This window comes from Lycium ferocissimum, chromosome 3, assembly GCF_029784015.1.
Source record: "Lycium ferocissimum isolate CSIRO_LF1 chromosome 3, AGI_CSIRO_Lferr_CH_V1, whole genome shotgun sequence".
NCBI lineage: Eukaryota > Viridiplantae > Streptophyta > Magnoliopsida > Solanales > Solanaceae > Lycium > Lycium ferocissimum.
This window is the reverse complement of record NC_081344.1, coordinates 18749772-18757154: the sequence shown is the minus strand read 5'-3', so window position 1 is coordinate 18757154 and position 7383 is coordinate 18749772. Positions and strand designations below refer to the sequence as shown.

The following is a 7383-nucleotide window of genomic DNA, read 5'->3' as shown; positions in this document are numbered from 1 at the left end:
GGTTTAGACCCATGTTTCATCGTCCGTTGTCCCTTTAAAAAAAAAAAAAGGAAGAAAAAAAAGTGGAACTAACCACATCCAAACTCACGGGAAAAAAAAGTGGACCCCATATTAACAGAATCAAGCAATATTAAAAAAAATGTGAATCCCATATTAATAAAACAAACAATGTTAAAAAACAAATGCTTAGAAAATCAAACAATTAAATCAATAATAATGGACTCTTTAGAATAAGGAAAAAATTAATTTCTACTTTGTTTCATTTTAAACATGTAAAATTAATTTAATAATTTGAATTAGAATTATCTAAATCAAAATTTGATAAAAAATAATAAGTATTTTACACCGTTAAATTAATCGAATTAAAATTGAAAGTATTGATATTCAAATATTCTATTGTTTTTATGAAAGAGAGGAAAATAGTTTCTTTTTAAACAAGTCTTCTCTTTTAAAAGGTATTAATAAATTTTCGTAGCAAACACGAATAAAATAAAGTTTTAGATACGAGCAAACTACAATGTTAAATTAATCGTATTTTGAACATATATATATATATATATATATCGTATTTTGAACATATATATATATATATATATATATATATATATATATATATATTATTATTATTATTATCTAAACACAACTACATATACATAGATACACTATAATCCGGAAGTGTTTGACCGCTAGTATTATATAGAGAGATAGATTATGTTAAGTCACTAGGTACAAGTTCTTATCACCTTATACATGTTCGAAGATATAATGGCAGTTCAAGGACTTCTTGGCTTCTTGCCGCTTTAATTTATAGGTGTACTGTTTCATAGTCATACTCCCTCTGTTTCAATTTGTTTGAACATATTTCCTTTTTAGTCCGTGCCAAAATGAATGATCTCTTTCCTAATTTGGAAACAAATTTGCTTTATGAATGATTTGAAACACAAATTTTCAAGGCTTATTTTAACCACAAGTTTCAAAAGTCTTCTTTCTTAAATGTCGTACAAATCAAATGGGTTCAAACAAATTGAAATAGAGGGAGTATAAGTTAACCATCTAAATATTTCACAACCTTTTACTTCCTCCGTCCAAATATTATGTGATGGTGTTTAACTGGACACAAAGTTTAAGAAAGATAGAAAGATTTATGAATTTGCGAACTAAATTAAGTTATAGATATTTGTGCGGTCATAATTCATCTCATTAAAGGTAAAATAGGTATTTTAAAAATAAATTATTATAACTTAATTTAGAAAGATATTATTCTTTTTGGGATTGACTAATGGAGTAATTAGTAACTATCATAACAGCTGATCAGCTGACAAATGCCATGAGACATTTATAAGACATTTTCACCAATATTGTAGCCCAATTAAAAGGTGCAAAGAACAATGTTTTATCAGCTTAAAATCATAATCTAACTAAAATTGAACACAACTAACGATGTGTGAAGGCTTTAATTGTTGTAAACAAGGACCGGTAGTTAGGGGTGTACATGGACAGGTTGGTTCGGGCTTTTTAAATATCAAATCAGATCAATTATGTCGGGTTTTTAAATCGATAAATCAAACCAAATTATTAAAGTCGGATTTTTTGACTTTTTCGTTTTTTTTCGGATTTTTCGTTTTTTTTTCCTGTAAAAATCTTCATATAAAATATAACTTTTACTTCAATATTTTTTTAGTCCTAGTAAGATACAACTATAAAATTACGGTGTTTCTTAAGAAAATAACAAAAATATGAAATGAGGGATGACATTGTAATAAAATATTCAACAAAAATAAAAAAATAAAATAGCATAACATAAATATTGCCAATTAATAAGGCTAATGAAACTGATCATCATCTAAAAATACTAATCATGCTAAAATAAGTACGGCTAATAATTATTAATTAGATGAAACAAAAAAATTAAGTTATGTATTTTTATTGTCTGAATTAACAATGCAAACTAAATAATAGATATCCAACATTATGATCATTCCTAGTGTTAATTAGGACTGAATTACTTTTGTTAAACCATTAGTATTTATTTGGTTTGGTTTGGTTTGGACTTTATTTGAGTTAATAACATTTATGGGCGATTATAAAACTTATTTGAACATTCAAAATTCTAAATCCAAGCTTGAAATAAGATGTTAAAAGAGAAAAACTATGAAAAAACATAAGAAATATTTATAAATTACATTATAAGTAAACCTTTTATGTGTAAAGCATATTAAAAATTTGTATACATGTAATGTCGGGTTGGTTTGGTTCAGTTTGACTATTTTTAGTTAAAATCAAACCAAACCAATTAGGCTCGGGTTTTTTTTCCAATACCAAACCAAGTCAAATCAAATACTAATCGGATTTTTTTCTCGGTTTGATTTGGATTATCGGTTTGGTGCGGTTTATGGGTTTTCTTTGTACACCGCTACTGGTAGTTAATTAGCTAGCATTATCCAAGCTCATTCGTGGTTCTACACAAGGTTGAATTTATCTTGTAATTGTTCCCACTTCAAAACAGGCATTAATTTCTACTTGTTGTCAGTGGACATTTTATATTCTAAGTAAGAAATGGCTTAGAGTAGGCTCAAGAACATCTTTTGCATCACCAGCCCTGAATAAAGCATAGTGATTAAGTTACTTATCATTCTGCAACCTATGTCCTAAAAAAGCTTGACACGGAACTTCCTTTTTCACAGCTTTCACAAAGGCATACTTAGGTTTTGATGTAGTGTTAAAAGGCCCAAGACAAGAAGTCTTAATAACACTCACTTTAAACATCCAAAAGGCATAGAGCTAATCTAAATTAAATTAAATTAAATTTAGGGGGGACGTTTACGTTCATCCAAGCCCAAGTGCTTAATTTTCATGTTTGAACGTATTCTATTTTACATTCCTCCAACACTAAAAAGAAGAATAACAAAAAGAAAACCCCTGAGAACAAAAGAAAAACAAAAAATGAAAGGAAAGAAACTTACATTAATACATTCATTATGAAAAAAACAGAGGGACGGGGAAAGTAACATAAAATCTTATATCATTATTAGTCGCCTAGAATTTGGACCAACTTGGACTATCAATAGGATTCAACATTAATACATGAGAGCTATCCGAATTCTATTTTCCGGACTGGACGAATCTAAATTACCTAGAGTTAATTGGAATCGTGTAAAGATCTGATGATTCGTCCTCATTCTCTTCATGTCCATGTTGATTCAACCAAGGGTTCCTAGTTAATTTCCTCATACCTTCAAGTTCACCAGCCACTTCCTTCATTGTAGGCCTATCTTCTCCATGCGAGCGAAGGCAGTTCTTCACAAGCTCAGCTACCGTTTGAAGTTGATCAAGACTCCCTTCTCGCAAAACACGACGATCAAGAATTTGAAACAAGAGATTCTTATTCATGGACAAAACAAAAAAATCGGCCAAATTCATGTCCACTTCGTTTCTAGCTCTAATGATAGGTTTCAACCCCGTCAAAAGTTCGGCTAGAACGACTCCAAAGCTATAAACGTCACTTTTCTCCGTCAGTCGACTTGTGCTGAAATATTCAGGATCCAAGTACCCTAACGTCCCTTGAACTAATGTAGCCACATGTGTTTGATTCAAAGGAATTAACCTTGAAGCTCCAAAATCTGCCACTTTAGCTATGTAATCATTGTCTAACAATATGTTGGCAGACTTGATGTCTCTGTGAATTATAGGCATGGATACAAATGAATGAAGGTAAGCAAGTGCACTTGCTATCTCTGTCGCAATTCTCAAACGGTTTTGCCAAGATAACCAAGGTGACTTTTCATGTTGATTGTGAATGTGCTCGTAAAGAGTTCCTTCAGAGACATACTCATACACCAACAAAGGAACTTCAACTTCTAAACAACACCCGAAGAGCCTCACCACATTCCGATGGTTCATGACTTGAGTAAGAATAAGCACCTCATTTACAAATTGCTCTATTTGACTCTCGTCCACAATTTTAGATCTTTTAATAGCAACTATGCGTTTATCAGACAACAAGCCTTTGTATACAATCCCATTGGCACCACGACCGATAATTCTATCATTGGCATAATTGTTTGTAGCTTTCTTGAGCTCCTCAGCAGTAAAAACTTTTTTGGCTTCCACACCACCCTCGTTAGTGGAGATTCTGTGTTTCAATAATAAACCACCATTTTGCTGGAAGAATTTATCTCTGACTTTAATCAATTTTCTTTTCTTGATGCTGAAATAAAGCCAAGTTATCACAATCGCTAGGGACATAAAGCCGACTCCCATACCTGTGTAATTAGTGGAATTAAACATTTATTGTCTATTTCAACTCAAATGTACAGGAATGTGCTCATTACATTTTGCTATTGAGTGTGTGTATGCTAACAAATTGATTTTCGAGTGGCTGTTTCAAACACATAAAAGAAAGTTTTGTATCATAGACCAAATGAATAAATACGTTTCTTTTATTTCGTAATATACAAAACATTAATTTTAAGGGAAAATAAAATACTTCTCTGCCACATATTTTGTGTTGTATAAAAGAAAACATCTAAAACTAAAATGTCAATTAAATAAGAAAAGCTTGCAAAAATAGTTTGAAATGAGGTGAAAAAATAATTAGTGATATGCACCATGCAGTAAAAGAGAACGTCATACTTCCTAATTAGTCATTTTCTAGCATGGTAAAGTAATACTAGTATCTTAATTTGGTCGTGAAAGTCTTCCAAGATATTTACCTATAGAGAACTTGATCCATGGAAACTCAGAGTACGAAGCAATACAACCACGACTATCCTTTTTGCCATCATCAGTATATCCATTAGGACAAGAACAATTATAACTTCCCGGGGTGTTTGTGCAGTTCATTTCACACAAGTTGGTGCTTGGATCTGCACATTCATCAATATCTGGCAAAACCAAATATATTGATTGTCGTATTAGTCCACTAGTATTTAACAAGAGTTTACATTGTGATATTTTTAAATAAATACTCCCTCCATTTTAATTTGTTTGTCTTACTTTTCTTTTTAGTTCGTTTAAAAAAGAATGCCTCTTTTCCTTTTCAACAACTCTCTAATTCCAACTTTCCATTTAAGACCGTCAAAAGACTTTTTTACTATCTTAAACTTTGTGTCAAGTCAAAACCTGACAAACAAATTAAAATGAAGGGAGTAATATATTTAGATTAAATTATCTATTCAGATTATTTATAAAACTATATTATTCTTAAATACGGAGTAATAATATGAATTTAACATAACATATTGATAATTGACATTTTATGACATTTTAGTTTAGTAGTTGCAAATATACTCAGAGGTTCGAAACTATAGCCAGATCGATCGAGCATATTGATAATTGACACTTTATGACATTTTAGTTTAGTAGTTGCAAATATACTCAGAGGTTCGAAACTATAGCCAGATCGATCGAGCACATCTCAATAACCTATTTTTCATGTTAAGTAAGTATATTATATCATGTTCACTCTATAACAATACTTCGCTATATGTAGCATTCAAAAATTATTTTAGAGAGACAATGTTGTTATAAAGAGGTTTGACTGTAAATGCTCTATATCTCTTCTTGCATCACTATTCATCTAACCGCCACAAGAAGGGACAAAAAAAAAATCAACGCTACTATGCTAGTCTTAGTATATATACAAAGATAGAGAGGGCGCAAGTAAAGTGCACTACAAGCAAGTTGAAATTATCCTACGTACCTTGGCACCCCGGACTGAGATAAGGATTGCCTTCATAACCTTCATTACAACTGCACCTGTAGCCGCCAAGGCCAAGAATGTACGAATCAACACACTCATTTGTTTTGCTGCGCAAGCATAATCCTCACTCGTCTGTGCTTCAATGCACGTAAGATTTCCAATGGCCCAATCGAGCACAATGGGCACACTGGCTTTAGTCCTCTCTTTAAAATTAGGATCACTCAGGTCCTTTAGCCCTCTGAAATGGAAGCGCTTTGCCTCGGCCAAAAATGCATACCCGCATTGATAAAAAGAAGAAACATTGTAATTTCTTGTGGTAGACATGGTTATGCTATAGTATTTCAAGCCCTTGGGTATTTGTACCTGGCAGCAGCCTTTGCCCGTACATTCTCCTTCCACCACATCGCCCTGGCTGATATAGCGGGGGTTGCAACCATAATCAAAGTTAAATGCCGTCATGGTAGCAGCCTCACAACCAACAGCAGTAAACATGTTCAGCGCAGAGAAACTATATGGTGTTGGTGGTGAAAAATTATTCCAAGCGGGCTCGTCCAAAAGGACATCTCCGGCAGAGTTGTAACATCTCCGATCTATGCAACTGGAGATGCGCACCTCAGCGTCGGATATGTCATAGACCTCAATGTTTCCTATGAGGAGTTTTTCAGAACCATCATTAGAAATGTTGCAACATAACTCAAAACCCGAATTAATGGCGCAACCAGATCCTGTGCCAATACCAAACGGGTATGGAACCGTAACGTTCCCACACTGCTTAGGACATCCTGGTTTTGTGATATTGGCACCTTTAGTGATGGTGTGCGGCGTTGGCATTAATTTGGTTGTGTTAGTGGTAGTTTGGGCAGTGGCTGATGTAAATATTAGTCCACAAACATAAAAACATGCAATTTTGTGAGGAAGCTGAACCATTTTGTTGAGTTTCCAAAATGATGCTAACTCTAGTTGTTCGAGTAACAGCTTATCAATTTCCATCATATTAATAAGTAAAATGCAAAGAGTATTTAGGGTCACAAAATTGAGTCCTGCCGTAACGACTGGTTAAAGGGCTTGACTCGTGAGCTGATTAGACACAGAGTCTTGAAAGTTACTCTCTACTCATGCACAAGTCCATTCCTTTCCCCACGCAACAACGCAAGCTATATGAAGATATTCAGCGGTAATGGTGGCAATGATGGTGGAAGGGGAGGAAATTTTAGTGGCGGAAAAACAAATAGAAAGGACAGGTAAAATGAGTTAGGGGTGCTGAGGTGGCATGCCACGTGACATCCACCTTATCAAATGTCAGTGCCATGTAAGATTGGATGCCCACCTTGAACAACTTTAACGGAAGAGAGTATATTTGAACCAATAATATAACGACAGGGGTATATTTGGACTGAAAGTATAATAAGGGGTTTATTTAAATCATTTCTCATAGTATAAGGTATTTTTGTTTTTCTGGTGAAAAGAAAGATTAGTATTGATCACCGGACAACAAAATACAAATTTCCTATATTGCTACTAAGACTGAGGCATCCCTATAGTCTTAGAATATATGTAAACAAATAAGTAACACTAACTACTTGATTGATAAAGGCTATCTATCCACTGTCTTCCCTTCCTACTTTCCTTTCTCCTCTTCTTACTTTTATCTCTTATGTACACCTCTTGTTTGATTCTTTCAC

At 33.3% G+C, this 7383-nt stretch overlaps 1 pseudogene; it reads right to left on the bottom strand.

Moving 5' to 3' along the window:
* Window positions 1–2950: 2950 nt before the first annotated feature.
* On the bottom strand, window positions 2951–6592 carry LOC132051004 (putative wall-associated receptor kinase-like 16; annotated as a pseudogene).
* Between the last annotated feature and the right edge of the window lie 791 nt (window positions 6593–7383).